The sequence below is a fragment of the Microcebus murinus genome, chromosome 13 (assembly GCF_040939455.1).
Source record: "Microcebus murinus isolate Inina chromosome 13, M.murinus_Inina_mat1.0, whole genome shotgun sequence".
In the NCBI taxonomy this organism is placed as follows: Eukaryota; Metazoa; Chordata; class Mammalia; order Primates; family Cheirogaleidae; genus Microcebus; species Microcebus murinus.
In genome coordinates this window covers 57,477,738-57,494,491 of record NC_134116.1, presented here as the reverse complement: position 1 = coordinate 57,494,491, position 16,754 = coordinate 57,477,738, and the positions used below count along the sequence as shown (strand labels likewise).

At 34.7% G+C, this 16,754-nt stretch overlaps 1 protein-coding gene and 1 long non-coding RNA gene across 2 annotated transcripts in view; one reads left to right on the top strand and one right to left on the bottom strand.

Moving 5' to 3' along the window:
- The window catches only part of VWA8 (von Willebrand factor A domain containing 8), a 328,282-nt gene that overhangs the window by 157,720 nt on the left and 153,808 nt on the right, over nucleotides 1-16,754 (top strand). The gene's annotated exons all lie outside the window — the stretch shown is intronic.
- LOC105871599 (uncharacterized) overlaps nucleotides 3,900-16,754 on the bottom strand; it is a 121,993-nt gene continuing 109,138 nt past the window's right edge. Inside the window, exon 6 of the long non-coding RNA XR_012922446.1 lies at nucleotides 3,900-6,505. This is a non-coding gene — a long non-coding RNA (uncharacterized LOC105871599). The remainder of the gene's footprint in view (nucleotides 6,506-16,754) is intronic.

The following is a 16,754-nucleotide window of genomic DNA, read 5'->3' as shown; positions in this document are numbered from 1 at the left end:
GAACAGAAAACCACAACACAGCACATCATAATCAAATTGCTGAAAACAAAGAGACAATCTTTAAAACTGCCAGAGAAAAATGACATATAACCTACAAGGGAGCGGTGATAAAAATGACTGGGAAAGAAGGAAGTCAAGAGTCCCTTCATATCATAGCAGCAGTTTCTCTATTCTTTTATTTTGAACAACAAAGTATTTTTTCAAAAAGATATATTAAGCTAAACTGCCTCAGTCAATTCTGATTTTACTTTATGGTTAACACAATCAGGATAAAAAGGAGGCAAAAATATATAATTTGTATTTAGTAATCTTGGATGTATGTTACCACCATAATCATTACAAACAGGCCTTTTACTTATGGATTTATTAAGTTTATTAGCTATGAGAAGTTTTGATAAATGTTGTTTTTCTAGGACTTATTCCTTCTAATTAGTTGGTGTAAAATTGTTTAGAATATCATCTTAGGCTCAGTAATAGTATCCCCATTTTTATTCCTGATATTGGCCATTTGCCTTCTCAATTAGTTCTGCCAGTAGGTTAACAATATTATTGGTCTGTTCAAAGAACCAACTTTTGGCATTGTTGAAACTCCCTTTTATGTTTCTTTTCTATTTCAATAATTTCTGATTTTATTGTTATTATACCCTTTCTTTTGATTTCTTTGGATTTCATGTGCTATTTTTTAAACTTTTGATATGGATGCTTAAATCATTACTTTTCAACCTTTAAATTTATGATACAAATGCATTTGAGGCTATCTATGTTTGAGTCTTTCTTTGGGTCTTAGTTCTTTCATCTCTAAGAAGAGCAGACAAGATGATTAATATCTCTTTTGGCTCTATGTTCAAATATTTTTGACTAGGTAACAAGAAGATGGTATTCAAGATGCTTGTTAAAATTTAGAGCTTTAAAGATACCATGTCTTACTTCCTGCCTAAAACATCTTTAAAACCAGCATTTTGTCACAAAACAACAAATGATTCATAAATGGTAAAGAGTTTCATGCTGCTAATGTATATTCTGTGGTAATTCTGACACTGGCTAGATAAAAGTGTATGTGTATTATCTATGAAAAAATGTTCTGAATTCAAAATATAATAAAAATTTTCAAGCCAAATATTTATATTTTATAGTACTCATTGCTATATTGATTGATAATATTACAAATAAAATTACATCCATTTTAACCGAGGCCCTAAATATCTCTATTTGACAATATTAGATACCTATTATATAAAATTGGAAGTAAAAAGCCTCCATTTCTGTTTAAAATATACAGTGTTAAAGAATTGACACTGAATAGACTGACAGCCCCACTAATTTCAAGGTAGTGAATTTTTCCTTTATTAAATACAATGTTAGGGCTACATTTGCTATAAAGTTTAAGCTCATAAAGTAGCTTTAAGAGAAACATGTTTTAAAGACCTAAAAATAGTAGTCTGAAAAAATGTTTAGGGCATTTCTGATCTATGGATGAACCACTTAAGGTCTTTGTTTATTTTAGATTCCTTTTAATGGATTTGTGATGTTACTGGATAAATAATCAGTCACACTCAATTTAGTATATAGATGTCATTTGAACAGAATTAGTTATAAGAGCCATTCAAAACATAATCTTGATAAGTAAAACTGTCACCGAGCATACATGAATAAAACACACAACTAGTGTACTTTTAAGTATAGCCATCTTATGTTTTGATTATCAGATTTCATAAAGCAAGTTGGGTAATTTATATATTTAGTTAAAATCAATACGTTGTCTTAAAGGTATGACTTAGGTAATTTAAAAGATTAATAGATATAATTACTTTGATGTTATACATTTCAAACCAAAGAGAATATATAATATATGGCTCACATTTGTGAAGTGCATCCATTTACTTGCTTTTCTACAATGTCATATTAATTTGACATTAAAGAGGATACTTGAATATGTTAACTTTGTACTATATTTTGTCTTTGGATAAAACTGCATGTCTGTATTAAAATCAGAATTGTCTTAGGGTTTTGAAATGCTTATGTTGCCAGATTTGTTTTTTTTTTTTTCAATTTGCTATCCTTCGTGTATGGGGATGACAGCAGAGGTCCAGTCATTAGCAAGACCTATGCTCTTAGTTACCCATTGTAAATATAGAGTTCCCAGGTCTCCTAGGATAGGCCTTTCTCTTTCAGTGGAATTTTCTTCATGTATGCTCAGCTTAGTGCAGACTGGATCATTCAGTGTTCTAGTTCTCACAGTTTTGGACTTGTATCCATGTATGTCTTTATTTCTCCATCTAAAATGCACCCCATTTTTCCCCCAATCCTATAAGATTCTATCTATTGTTACTTCTACATGGAACCTTTCCTGATTTTTCACTTTGTGTATAACTGTTCCCTCCTTGGAAACTCCATGAGATTGAGCTTGTACCATTGTAATAAAAGAGATGGGCTTTAGAGATCAAATACTGTCATCACTAACTTTTGTGTGGCCCTGAACTCCTTAGGTCTTCATTTCCTTACCTATCAAATTGAAATAAAAATATTAATACCTTTCATGGTTATGAAGATTAAATGAGAGAATATGTACAATAGACCAAGTGTCTGGCACTTTTGGACACCTAAACATTTAGGCAAACTAATAAGATTTAGTTTCTTGACACATACCCTACTTTCTTATCTAACTTTGATTTGTATTATTGTGATTTCTATATCATATTTCCATCTCCTCTCCTTTCTCCAGTCATGCCTCCCCAACTGAATAGGGAACTTTTGAGGGCAGAAGTCTGGTTTATTCATTATGTGTTAATTCCTTCATCTAGTGTGTAGTTATTAAACTCCTTTTGTTTGCCAGTGGCTGTTTTAGGCACCGGATGACATGTAGATTATGACATTGATCTTGACCTAGAGGAGCTTACTTATGAGCAGGAAAAATATACCAACATTTATGACACAGTTATTGTATATAACCTATGAAAAAGACATGTACCGGTATATGAGAGCCTTGAGGAGGGGTACCTAAACTGGAGAAGATGGCACTTAAAAAGGTTTTAAAAGGTAAGTAGGCGTTTTCCAAGTGCAGAACAGAGAAAAGAGCATTGTGGTCATTGAAAATAGGCAGGACTTCAATCACAGAAAACACTAGGGGGTGATTTCACTAATCCAGATAAAGTTGGTGAGATTGAACAAACATACTACCAATGAGAATGGAAAGAAGGGACATGTTGAAATAGGTTTAAAGGCCAATTTTAGAATCCTTGATAATGATGTGGAACATGAAGGAAAAGAGAAGTTAAGAGTAACTCTCTTATGTATGGCCCACCGATCATAAGGCAGGTAGTTCGTGTGGTTCTCAATACACAGTGAAAGCCCAATAAATATTTGTAGAAATGATGTGTCGTTTGCTAATTTCATCTGGACCTTCCAGCTTAAGCTTCTCTATGATCAGCCATCCCTTGCTAGAGGCACTGATGCTTGTTTTCAAATTGAGTAAGGTCCATATATATTAGACCTTTGTGTTAAATAAGTGCTCTAACCAGCTGAGGTAGTAAAATACAGCAACGTGGGTGGTTATTTTAAGAACACTTGTTCTGGCCTGGCGCAGTGGCTCACGCCTGTAATCCTAGCTCTCTGGGAGGCCGAGGCGGGCGGATTGCTCAAGGTCAGGAGTTCAAAACCAGCCTGAGCAAGAGCGAGACCCCATCTCTACTATAAATAGAAAGAAATTAATTGGCCAACTGATATATATATAAAAAAAAAAATTAGCCGGGCATGGTGGCGCATGCCTGTAGTCCCAGCTACTTGGGAGGCTGAGGCAGAAGGATCGCTTGAGCCCAGGAGTTTGAGGTTGCTGTGAGCTAGGCTGACGCCATGGCACTCACTCTAGCCTGGACAACAAAGCGAGACTCTGTCTCAAAAAAAAAAAACACTTGTTCTTCCTCTCTTATACTTTTATATATTTTTTTCTTTGTGAAACCAAATGAAGTACATTTAGCAAATTCAGTGTAAAACTCTACTATTGGCCCTCTTAAAACCCAATATCCCAGAGTGAATGATGACATGCTTTACAAAGCACAGCATAATTCAGCATATGAGGCTTTCCTCAGGCTGAAGAAAACCGAATGTGACAGTATACATTTGGAAATTCACAAAGTCCCAGAGGGCAGATAGAAGTACCGGCAGAAAATAGAAAAAGTAAAAGCTTTTCTGAAGTCTTATGGAAAAAATTATTATTAAGTCATCACAACATTCTTAGCATTGATGAGAGCAATAGAGAACCAGAGACATGTCTGATGTCAGCTGCTGCTCAAAACGTCCACGGTGCTCCTCTGTCTCATCTTCCCCATTGTGAATTTGAAAAAGGTGTTTAAGACACATTTTTATCGGCAATTGGACAGTAGTTTTCCCAGTAAGAATGCCTTCTACTGCCTCTTTTTTGTGTGTGTGTGCAAAATGAATTATACCAGTGCCTCTAGCTTTTCCATATAGATATTTAGGTTTGTAATGATTCTTAACTCCTCTGGATAATCTCTAAATCCTTTTAAATTCCTGTATTATTTTTGTTTATTTAACAAACATTTACACAGCAGCTACTGTGTGCCAGGTACTATTCTAAATTGTTTTCAAACTGTATCTTGTTACTGCTCACCACAACTCTATGAGGTCAGTACAATTACTGTCTCTGTTTTGAAGTGAGGCCACTGAGGCACAGAGAGGTTAAACAACCTGGCTGAGGCCACACAGCCAGCTCCATGCAATTTGCCTTTAGCCCTCTGCTCTAACCACTGCACTGTGCTGCCGCTGGACTTTGTTGTGCTGAATAAAATAGTATGTTAGTGAGAATAGTCCTTCAGTGAGTACCTCACTAAAGTATTATCCATGTGGTGGAACTGTTGATCAACCAATTCTTACATTCTACACTTCACTCTATGTCTAATAGCTTGATTTTTTTTAAATTCTAGCATTATATTCCCAATCCTTGCTCAGCTTGATCCCAAAGTCTTTTTCTGCATTATTTACTTTTGGCCAGTTTTTCTATATTTTCCCATTTTTGTCAATAGTAATATTCTTATTAAATCTCATTTTCTGTTTTCTTGACCACTTCTCCAGATTATTAAACTAACTTTGATCCTCAGTCACACCTATGAGGTGTGTCATCAGGAAATTTAATAGCCCTGTTTTCTGTTCTGTTCTGGGTGATTCATAGAAAAGGTAACCAAATTAATTCCTGTGGTCTTTTATGTGATGTTCCTCCCAGGCTGACACTACTTCAGTAATATCCTTTCTCTCGGTGCCCCCACCGAATAGTTGCATTATCCTGGCTTCTAATTTGTGGGTTATAGAGGTTGGTGAGTCAGAGCTACAGACTGACTCCCGAAACTGGAGATGCCAGCAAGTGTTGTGCTCTAGGCTGTTTTGGAAAAGAAAACTGGAAACAATGAGGATTCTGTGGGCCTCTTCATTTTTATTTTCTAAATCACAAGCTTAAGAAGCTTGAGAACCACTGATGCAGCGTGTGTTTTTCTTTTTTAGTTTTGTTATATCTCTTGCCACTAGAGAACAGCTACATTCCTTTCAAGTGTTATGTACTTTTTTAGTTTGAGAAAAACTTTAAAAATCCAAAAAACGTAAACAAAAATATATGACACAGATTTATCACCCAGATTTAGCAACTGTTCATGTTTTTCCAAATTTGATTCTCTTCTTTTTTTGTAGAAATAAAACACTATAATTATAGCTGAGAGGTACCCTTTAACCACAACCTCCAATCTCATCTCCCTGCCTCAAGTCAATCACTATTATAAGTTTAGTTTATAACCTTCCTATCCTTTTTTACTTGTAAACAAATTCTCATTAAAAAAATATTATTTTACATTGATTTACATTACAAAGTCAGTGATAATCTGATAGGGGAGGGATTAAAAAAAGTTTATATTTATTTATACTCAGAATTGTTCCAATCGCAAATTATCTTAACATGCTTTATGTCATATCCCAGCCACTTCAACCTGCTCTCCTGTGTCTGGGCCTTCCCAGTCAGGGCCAGCTGCAGGTTTCTGACAGTGTCCTTAGGTAAGCAGAGAGAGGTTTGTGCCAGTGCCACATACCTCCCAGCTATCTTCTTATTCAGTTAGATTTTAAATGTTTTTGTTGAGCTTTATGAAGTGCCATTCCTTATGTGACAGATACTGGTGCGTAGTCAGACGCTTCACCTGATGGCAGCAGTGACAAAATGAGAGAAGGGGATGACACAAGCTGTTTAAATTAGAAAGTAGATTTGCGTAGTAATGAGATCGCTCAGTTCCCAACTCTGTAATTTCTGTTAATCGAGACGTGTTTATAATGGTTGATGCAGGAAGAATTAGGAGCGTTGCTAGAAAATCTAAGGATTGTTTCTACATTATCTTCATTCATTCATTCATTTGTTCAAAGTCAACAGATAACTTGGGTCAGGTTCCCTAGAAGCAGAGCCAGAGATGGCAATGTTTGTGGAAGTGAGTTTAGAGGGAGAGCTTTCAGATGAAACCTGTAGGAAAGTGAAACAGTCAGGATTAGGCCAGCGAAAAGAGGTGGTTTTAGCTGAAGTCTGATCTCAGCCTCTTCACAGGGAGTTCTGGAGTGTGGGTAATACTGCTCAGTTATTCCACCTTGGAAGTAAGAGGACCAGCTTTTTTGCCATCCATATCAACTTCCCTCTGGGAAGGAGGAACCTATAACCTCCCAGGCATTTCTGGGTGAGGTAGCTCCCACTGGTAGAGGGAAATTCTCTAGGAAAAGGTTTAGCTGTGAGCTTTCAAAAGTCAATACTGCAGCAGCTAGGAGACAGGCTCATTTGGTGGCAAAGGAGAACTACTACAACAGATCTTTACCGAGCACCTGTTGTGTCTCTAATACTGTTCTAGACCTTGAGAATACAGCAATGAACAGGACAGACAAGGTGACTGCTATCATGAAGCTTTCTTTGTAGTGGTGAGATGTGCAATGGACAAATAATAAACTAGAAATATCAATGCTAAAATGAAAGGAATATTAAAATATTTAAAGGATAATGTTATAGGAAGTAATGTAAGACTACTTGAGGAGTAGAACTCTAAGATTGATAAGTTTAGCAGCAATGATAATTTCATAATTGTCATATGATTTGCGGTAAGACATTCTGGCATTTCAGCAACTTTGTCTATTCTGGAGGCCCAGCAGATGAATTGACCCAAGGTAGGATGGATCTGTAAGAAAAGTAATAGCCAACCCTTCAGATTACAGTGACTAGAGGGTTGTGAGAATTTGAGCAAGTGACAGTTTGGAATAGGACTTCAGCCAACAGTGAAAGGTACCAAGCCTAGCTGCAGTCTTTCCCTGGTGAATGGAGTTATCAGTTTCAGCATGCTGGTAGTAGTGGGAGCTAATCTATGCCTCATCTTTTTTTTTGTTGCCTGGACTTAGCCTTAGCAGTAGACTTCTGGTTAAAAAGTCAACCTCTAATCTCTCCTCTTTATGCCTCACATTGTTCCAGCCAATAAAATTGATCCCTTACTCTCCTGCTCAGAACCCTTCAATGGCTCCCATTGCCAACAGCATCAAGTCCTCACTCTGTCCTTTGAGCACCATCTGTTTCATGTGTCTGTCTTCCACCCTTTTTCTCCCATGTGTGCTTAAGCCACGGGTGGTTCCCAAGTATCACATACATATCCATGGCTCCGTAGCTTGCCACGTGCAGCGCTCTTGCTGCCTGTAATTTCCTATCAAGTCTACTTGGAAAACTCATACTTTTCCTTAAAATGCAAATTCATTTTCTCTAGGAAAACTTCTTAGACCCTTCTTTCTCCTTCTCTTCCACAAGCAGATGTTGTTTTCTTTCTTTGTGTCACCATTAGCACAAAGTATTTTTTTTTTTTTTTTCCCTGTGAGTCCTTTGGGTCTGTTCTCTTCTTTTTTTTTTTTTTTAATTATTTTTTTTATTTTGGTATATTATGGGGGTACAGATTTTAAGGTTTCAATAAATGCCCATTTCCCCCCCTCCCCCCAAAAGTCTGAGTCTCCATCATGACACAAAGTGTTTTTTAAAGTGGGGTATTAAAAAAAACAACAAAAAAAAAACCTTCCTATGTTTGATAAATGAGATTGACAAATGTGTGTTGAGCTATAGGGAGCACATTCAATATTGCAACTTCTTCCATTTGAATCTACACGTCTTTGTTGAGCTCTTTTTTAGTTATGTTAGCCATTAAAACAAAATAGTGAAATAAACTAAATTTAGGACTAGACTTTTAAATCACACAAGTAATAAAGTGTATCAATCACATTGCTCTTCCCAAAATATCCTTTAATTTTTAATGAAAACAAAAAGTTTTTTGTATTATTAACAAGTAAAATCTAAGAGTGTTTTTAAGATATTATTTTCCATCTCTGATTCATTGTATTTTGTTTCTATTTTTGTATGTTTTAGAATGTGTCTTCTCAAAAACTTTTATTGATGGTTGAGAGCCACTGACCTACAATAGGTTCTGCTATGGTACTTGTCATTTTTTTTTTTATCACAATTACATGTTTCCATCTCTGTCTCCCTTACTAGACAGTGAGCTGTCCTTGAGGGCAGGCTTATTCTTTGAACCGCCTACTTTCAGCATGAAGTCTGGGGTATGGCAGATGTTCGATAAATGTTTGTTAAACAACTGAATAAATGCAATGTCTCTTCCCTCCTATCCATCTCTGAGAAGTCCACTTAAAGAGTCCTCTCTCTAAAATGGATACATGATTGGTTTTTTGATGGCTTCATATTTTTCATGAAATGAAATTCAGATTCTATACATTCTTAACTTAGCCTACTTACCTAGCTCTACTTCCATCCATGCAACTACAGTCTAGACATGCTGGATAACTAGGTGTACCCTTAAACTTCTCTTGTATCTCACAACTTCTACATGTTTGTTCCTCATCCTGGAAGCACCTTGCACCCCTCCCTGCCAGTTAAAATCAAATTCAATCATCAGGACCTTGTTTTCTTCCCACCAGGATTAATTGCCTTCTCTGAGTCCCCACTGAATTTTGTTTTGATTTCCATTATAGCCCTTATCACCTTCTAATGTGAATTATATTTCATTGTCTTGTATATGTCTCCGTGTCTGTCATGTGAGCTTCCTGAGAGCAGGGTCTCTGAATTATTCATTTTATAACCCTTTATGTCTAATAATCTGTTTTATACTTTCGAAGTACATAATATTTGTTTAATACACTCATGCATTCATTCATTCTTTGAGCAAACATTTATTGCATGCCTCTAAGGTATGAAGCATAGTGACAGACACTAGGTATATACAAAAAGATGTTATATCCTTGTTCATAGATGACAATACCTTTTGAGGGAGATAGTCATGTGAGCAACTAAAAAGTTTCTTAAGTGTAAAGTACTTTGTATAAACAATTAGTTCAGTTGGGAGGACATAGAATTAAGGAATTCTTCTAAGAGAAGGTGACATTTGAGCTGAGTGTTTAAGGAATGGGCCTTAACAATTTGTCAGGGAAGGGGGGAAGAAAGGAAAAGAAAACTTTCCAGCAAAAAAGAAAAGGTGCACAGAAAGAAACATGATAATTAAGTATCTCAGTATACTTTAGGGTATGTGAATGAAGCTGAAATGCATTTATTTCAACAGGCATTGTGGAATATCTACTGTATGCTGGTTACTTTTCTAAATGTGAGTGATAACATCAGTGAACAAAAGCCCCGGCTTCATGTTTCTACTATAGTTAGTGTCAAAAGAGAATAAGATCATTAAAATATGTAGTATGTCAGCTAGTGATAAGTGTTATGGGGGAAAATAAAGCAGGGAAGGGGGTCCAGAGCAGGGGGTATAGTTTGAAATAGGGTGGTCAGGCAGGGCCTCACTGAGAAGGTTGGCATTTGATTTAGCACTGAACAATAGTGTCTTAAAATACGCCTTTTCTTTCCTTTTTTTTTTCTTTTCTCTCTCTTTTTTTTTCTTTTTACCTTTCATCTATGTATTGAGTACTTCTTTTTTCTTTTTGGTGTGGTTTTGGAGACGTTCTGACTAACCTTAAATAAATAGCAACAATATTTAACCTCAAATGAGAAAATGGGACAATTGAACCACATCCTCCTCATTATCTTGAAAAAGTAGAAGGGATTGCCCAGGAGATGAGAGAACTTTTCAGTCCCAAGATAGCATAAGTTATGTGATGTCTTTAAAAGGTGTAGTTATTGAAATGCCTACCAGCAGAAGTCAAAAAATCCCGCACAGACTGCCTTTTTGGCGTCATTCTGGAGGCTCTCCATGGTAATTACCGTGACATAGTTCATAAAGCAGTGAAAAAACGATTGCCTTTTATAACTACTCATTTATTTAATTTGGGGTTCAAGAAATAATGTGATAGATACTAGAACAGCAGCATCAGCTGTCTTCAGTTCAACTCAGTTTCCTGAAAGTGCTGGGTCAGGACAGTAGCTCCTTGCTGCTATTTTCCTAATGGTGACTGATGTTTTTGTATTGAAACAAACTGGGAATAGCCTTCAAAATTTATATCAAATTTTAAGATAAAACATAAGATGACAAAGAAATGTGCTCAGAGGGTTGCTTCAGTCCTCTGCCCTCTGATTCCTCAGAGGTGTCTGTTCTTCTCTGCCATTAAAATGATACTGGGAGATAGGCTGAGTTTGAAATGAACTATAACTTTTACTGCTAAAAGCAAAATATATTGTTTTTCTTATGATACAGTTGTATCTTTCTTTAAGAAAATCTGTCAAAAAAACTTAATAAGTAAATTGTAGAAAACTTAAACACAGATATCTTTCTTAAGATAAGAGTTTTTCAAATATAATACTTATTTACATACTATTTTCTGTTTGACTTATATGATTAAAATCTGGTAAACTTAAAACCAGAGCATTAGAAATTTTTTCCAACTGATGAAAAACTAGAAATTAGGATAAATGATTTATGGATTATAGTACATCAAATAATATCATGCTATGTACAAAAAGCAATTTATAAAGTAAGTCTTAGACAATATGTATTGCATGAAAATGTATTTTGGGTTATTAACCAAAAGAGGCATGCCTAACTAACTTCATGGAGACTATGCTTCTTCTGATAAACTCAAACAACAGCAGGTTACTTTATCATTTGTCTTGATGATCAAAAATATTTATTTGAATTGCCTGTGATAAAATATCTTTTGATATTTAATCTGTATAAAATCAAGTTCATACTGTACTAAGGGTGGTGTATTATTAGCATGATAAGTTCCTTTAAATATAATATGAGTTTTATGTCATCAAGGAAGGGAATTTTTACATGTTTTGTTCAGTGATACTTCTGCAATATCTAAAGCAGTACCCATGGTTGCTTCTCAGCCTTTTGGCTAAGATTAAATGTAAAGCAGTACCCATTAGTAGATGTTCAATAAATATTTGTTGAATAAAAGATCATGAAAAGTTCTAATATGAGAAAGTGTTCATTTACTAATTTTTACTTTTTATTGCACTTTTATGTTGTTACTCAATTGTTAAAGTCTTTTTAAAACTATAAATTACTATGTACTATGTCTTCTGATAAAGATTTATCCACTGGACACAATTTCATAAGCCTCACCCCCTGCTTGCATCTCTGTATTTATCTTTGTACACTCATTCAACTTTATATTTTTATCTTCATTAAATTTTTCTATTCCTTTTTAAATACTTATTAGAAAATACATTTTCCTATTCAAATAAAGGACTTGAACATTGTTTTTCCTTTGTGTATGGAAAAGGGAAAACAAAATTCCTATTAAAAAAAAAAAAAAAACTAGGTCATTTTGTGTCCCTAAAATTTACCAAGCTGGAAAGCTAGTTTTCAGAGTCAAGATAAAAGATCCAATTTTCTATATACCATTTTAGTAGATTTGTTTTTATTTCTAAAGACTAGACAACTTACAGAATTTTCAGAGTTTGTTTAAAGACTTGATTATCAGCATGGCTTTGACTTTTGGAAGAATTTCTTTTAGATATTAAGGTAGTATTAGGAGACTTAGTAGAGGTAAGTAGATTTTGCAAACTAAGCATCTTTGGAAATATTTAGTTTCCGTCAGATGACTGTTTTGCTGTGGCTGTTTTCTACCAGCTGTTCCTATCAAGAACCTACCTCTGAAGAGCAAAGTGTTGCATCACAGTATACTTCCTTCTATAAATATTATCCCCCTAATGTCTTCCTTAGTTTGTTAGGATTTTTGCATCTGGGCATATTAGTGATGAGTGATTGACTACTCAATAAACTATTTGTTCTCCAAAACAACTATTTTAAGTGCTGGAATCTTTTCAGTCACTTTGGCAGAAATAATATTTTGCTTATCTTAATAAAAAGACTTTTCCCTCAAAGCCATTCAAAACATTTGAAGCACTATATAATAATATTCTCTCTCACTCACTCTCCTTTTATCTTCCTTAATTTTTACTCTGTTGTATTCCGTCATATGTTCTACGTTAATTTCCTCTGTAGAGATGAGTAACCTTGGGCTTCAAGAAGTTAAGTGATTGACCAAACTGGAACGATACAGCTTTAATCTAATGCTGGCTTTTAACACTGCAGTAATCATAGCTTATTTTGGGTCTTTTTTTTTTTTATTATTATTGGATGGTACCACTGCTTTTAACAGTAACTATTTCTGTTTGTGGGGCTGAGGAAATTTCTTTCCCAATACAGCAAAATAAATTTGTCTTTTGTAGGTAGAAGTAGAGAGATGATATGCTGCTATTCAGATTCTTAAAGTTGTTTGCATTGCCTGTGTCTAAGTACTACTCTCTGTTTTATTAATGGTAATTATTTTAGTGCTCTTTACCTTTATTTTATTACTTATTTTAAAATAAGCCTTGTGAAAATGATATTCTTAATGATACCATGAATTCTTCTTCACTTAAAAAATATCTTTTGACAGCATTTACTGCTCAATGATGTTAGATTTATATCTTAGTGGTAAAAATTACCATTTAATTCTAATTTCATAATCATCCCACTTTTTAAAATACCGAACACATATTTGTTCAGTGCCTCCTTTGTCTTTCCTTTCTCATGTCTGGCTCTTATTATAGAGTGGACTATTCCTATAGTCATTTTTATTTTAATGAAGTATAAAGTTAGAGAAGATTTTTTGTCAGCTGTTTGAAACTCTTGAGTGTCTCTTTTCTTCCTTTACTCTTAGGTTTAACTATTACTGTTTTTCTAAAAGAAAGCTAACCAAGCTAACCATAAATCAGTTAAAATACAACTCATTAAAATATCATCCTCAAAGTAAACATCCCTATTTTGGATCTTTTGTTCCTCAATAAATTAGAAGATAGTAGCTTAATGTACCTTTACAAACAACATTTCAGAACAGATTGTACTCTAGAGGCCAATTTTCTTTCCTTATTTTGACAAAAACCTGGTCTTTACACAACTTAATTGTTTTTATTGCATCTGGAATCATTTTAAGTTACCATGAAACATTAATAACTCCAATTTTTAAAAAAGCGTTTAAGGCAGGGACAGTGGCTCACTCCTATAATCACCATGGGAGGCTGAGGCAGGAGGATTGCTTGAGGCCAGGAGTTCAAGACCAGCCTGGGCCACATATTGAGACCCTATCTCTACAAAAAAAAATTTTTTTAAACTTTAAAATCACAAAATTAAAAAAGAATAGAGTTTAGCACAATTTTTGTGTGTGTCTCCTTTATTTACATAGGCTTTAATTGATAAACAACTGTAGATTATAAGATAGTAAAAAGTGAGAACAATCTATGATAACATAAATGTCAACAATTAGCTGAACATTGTAATTCCTCAAGCATTACTGGTAAATCTTATATACTGGAAAGTCATAATTTTTTTGTTTGTTTGTTTTTTGAGATAGAGTCTCACTCTGATGCCCAGGCTAGAGTGCTGTGATATCAGCCTCGCTCACAGCAACCTCAAACTCCTGGGCTCAAACAATCCTCCTGCCCTAGCCTCCCGAGTAGCTGGGACTATAGGCATGTGCCACCATCATGCCCAGCTAATTTTTTTTTCTATATATTTTTAGTTGACCAATTAATTTCTTTGTATCATTAATAGAGATGGGGTCTTGCTTTTGCTCAGGCTGGTTTTGAACTCCTAACCTTGAGTGATCCTCCCGCCTTGGCCTCCCAAAGTGCTAGGATTACAGGTGTGAGCCACTGTGACCGGCCGAAAGTCATTTCTTTATTAAATCTTTTGCTAAGGAAATGTAACTAAGATGTGTTTTAACTTTTCTTCTCCCTAGTATTGTTGAAATTGTTGACACTAAACTTTTATTAGCTTATACTTCATAGCTGTTTTTGAAAAGAACAAGTCATAATAGAGTTGAAAATGTAGCAAATAAAATATTCCTTTAGGATCATTGCTTATTTGTGTGGATAATTAATATCTTTGATCCAAGATGTTCATAAATACAGAGTATTTTAATCAAATACTCTCTGAAAAGGAAACATTATATTGTCATATGCTACTTGCAACACCAGTCACTTATCCCGTACTAAACTAAGTTGAAGTTTATAAACTAAAACTAAACTAAGTTTATGTTTATAGGATATCTTGGAAATCAAGCTTTTTTCTTATTATGCTAAGTACTATGCACAGAATAGTCAATTGTTTTCTACTCTTACATAATCAGGGTAACTTACCATAATGTAAGCCAACCAATTTTTTAAGCTCAATATTATTTTACATATTTTATTAGTCTTCTTTGATGTACAAGACAAAAGAATAAATGTGAAGAAAAGAATAAAACCACTCTTATCCTATAAACTTCTCTTTCTCACAAACTACTCTACCGCAAGCCGTATTTCCCATTTGCATTTATCCTCATTTTAGTCTCTTTTGGAAATCGTCTGATTTGTGCTTATTCCCTGAAACCTATGGTTTTTATTTCTAGCACAAAAGTGTTTTGATAACTTTGGACAAGTTTTATGCTATCAGAATTCGAATGTTATAGAGCTATTTCACTTTCTTTTTAAAAATAGAATTTCATCTTGAATTTACTGTTCTTAGCCTGCTATGAAGCACGATAATTATTAAGGTAACAACTGAATTTCCTTTCTACTGACAATGATGCGAGAGTTCCTTTTTCCTTTTTGGTGCTGGTAGGTGTCATGTTGTTGCCCATTAAATATGTGAGAGCTGAGGTGCGAAATTCATTATATTGCTATAAAAATCTGTGTGAACTTATCTTTTTTCCTTGCTCACCCACCCCCTTTCTCTATTGCTAGAATATTAACAGTGAATATAAGTCAGATTAATTAAACTTTGTTCTTGATTTCTTTGAAACTCTAAAAATTAATTTGTTAGCGAAAAAATAACAATGTTCTACAATAGCTTTAGAAGACCCTTAAGTACAAAAAATGACTATATATCATTATGTTACATAAGAAATATTTTATTCATACTAACAGTTAATAAACACCAATAAACTGTCACAATGTGTTTTCACTTTTCTTATCCCCCAGAGCTTTATTTTTAGACACAGTTTAATTTGACTTTTAGCAAAGATAAACAAATAATATTGGATTCTCTGTAAAGTGTAGGGCTAGGGCCATAGGAAACAGTAGACTATGGGGACAGCCACCAGGCCCAAGAGAGCTAGGATCGTGGGGGTGGGAGCTTGGATAGGGATCAGGAAGGGCAATGGGCCAGAACTCCCAAGAATTAATGAAAGAAACCAATCACCGCTTGGTCAAGTTAAGCCTTTCAAGCTAGATGCAAATAAGGCAGGTAGTCTAGAAATTGTAAATGTCACTAATTGTATTGCCAGCATGCCTGTTCAAGACCTGGTAAATGAGGACTCTGATATAGAAGTTACACTATGATGATAAGTCTAAATTCAATTCATTTGGAGTCTATTATGGACATAAACCATCAGCTCCTCAATACCTTCATTATTCAAGTATACATTCTCAACATGACTGTACTTTCCAATACAGGCTTATAGGGGAATAAGGGCCATTCCTTACCTCTAAGAGAATTGGCCTTAATCTAATCCATTAACTAGAGTGAGTTTCAGATTCTCTGTTTAAAAAAAAAAGTTCCATGATCCAATAAATTTGGAAGTCCATATAGTATATACTGTACTGTAGTTACAATGTTGATTTTTTACCTTTTAGTATTTTTTGTTTATTTCATTGATTCAACAGACATTTATTAAATTCCTCCTGTGAGCCAGGCTTCTACTAGATGCTAGGAACAGAATGAGGGAAATGTAGATATGTTCTGTACTCTTAGAGCTGACAGTAGATATAGAAAGATAGATATTTAAAAATGTAATGTTAATGTAGTGTGATAGGGGATATCAGGGTCTCAAAGGGAACACAAAGCAGGGGCACCTAACCTGGTGTGCAAAGTGTCAAAGAAGGGATTTCCAGGAAATACCATTTATGCTAAAAACCTGAAGATCAAGTAGCAATAAGACAGGCAGGGAATTTTCAGTCACAGCAGCAATATTAATAACATCTAAAGCTCACATGTAATTACACTCCTGCTCTCTGCCAGATACTATGCTAGACACTTTCCAAGAGTTCTTGGGTGGGCTTTATTACTTACCAAAATCCTATGGCTAATAAGGGGCAAGAATTAGAATTTAAATCCTAATTGATCTGACTCCAAAGTCCTCAATTCTACTACCCCACAACTGCCTCTCAAAGCAGTTGACTGATTTTGATTATATTTGTTTTGCTAAAACAAAAAAAAATGATTTGAGTGATATCTTAAATTTGCTTTTTTATTGTCATGTGATATTTA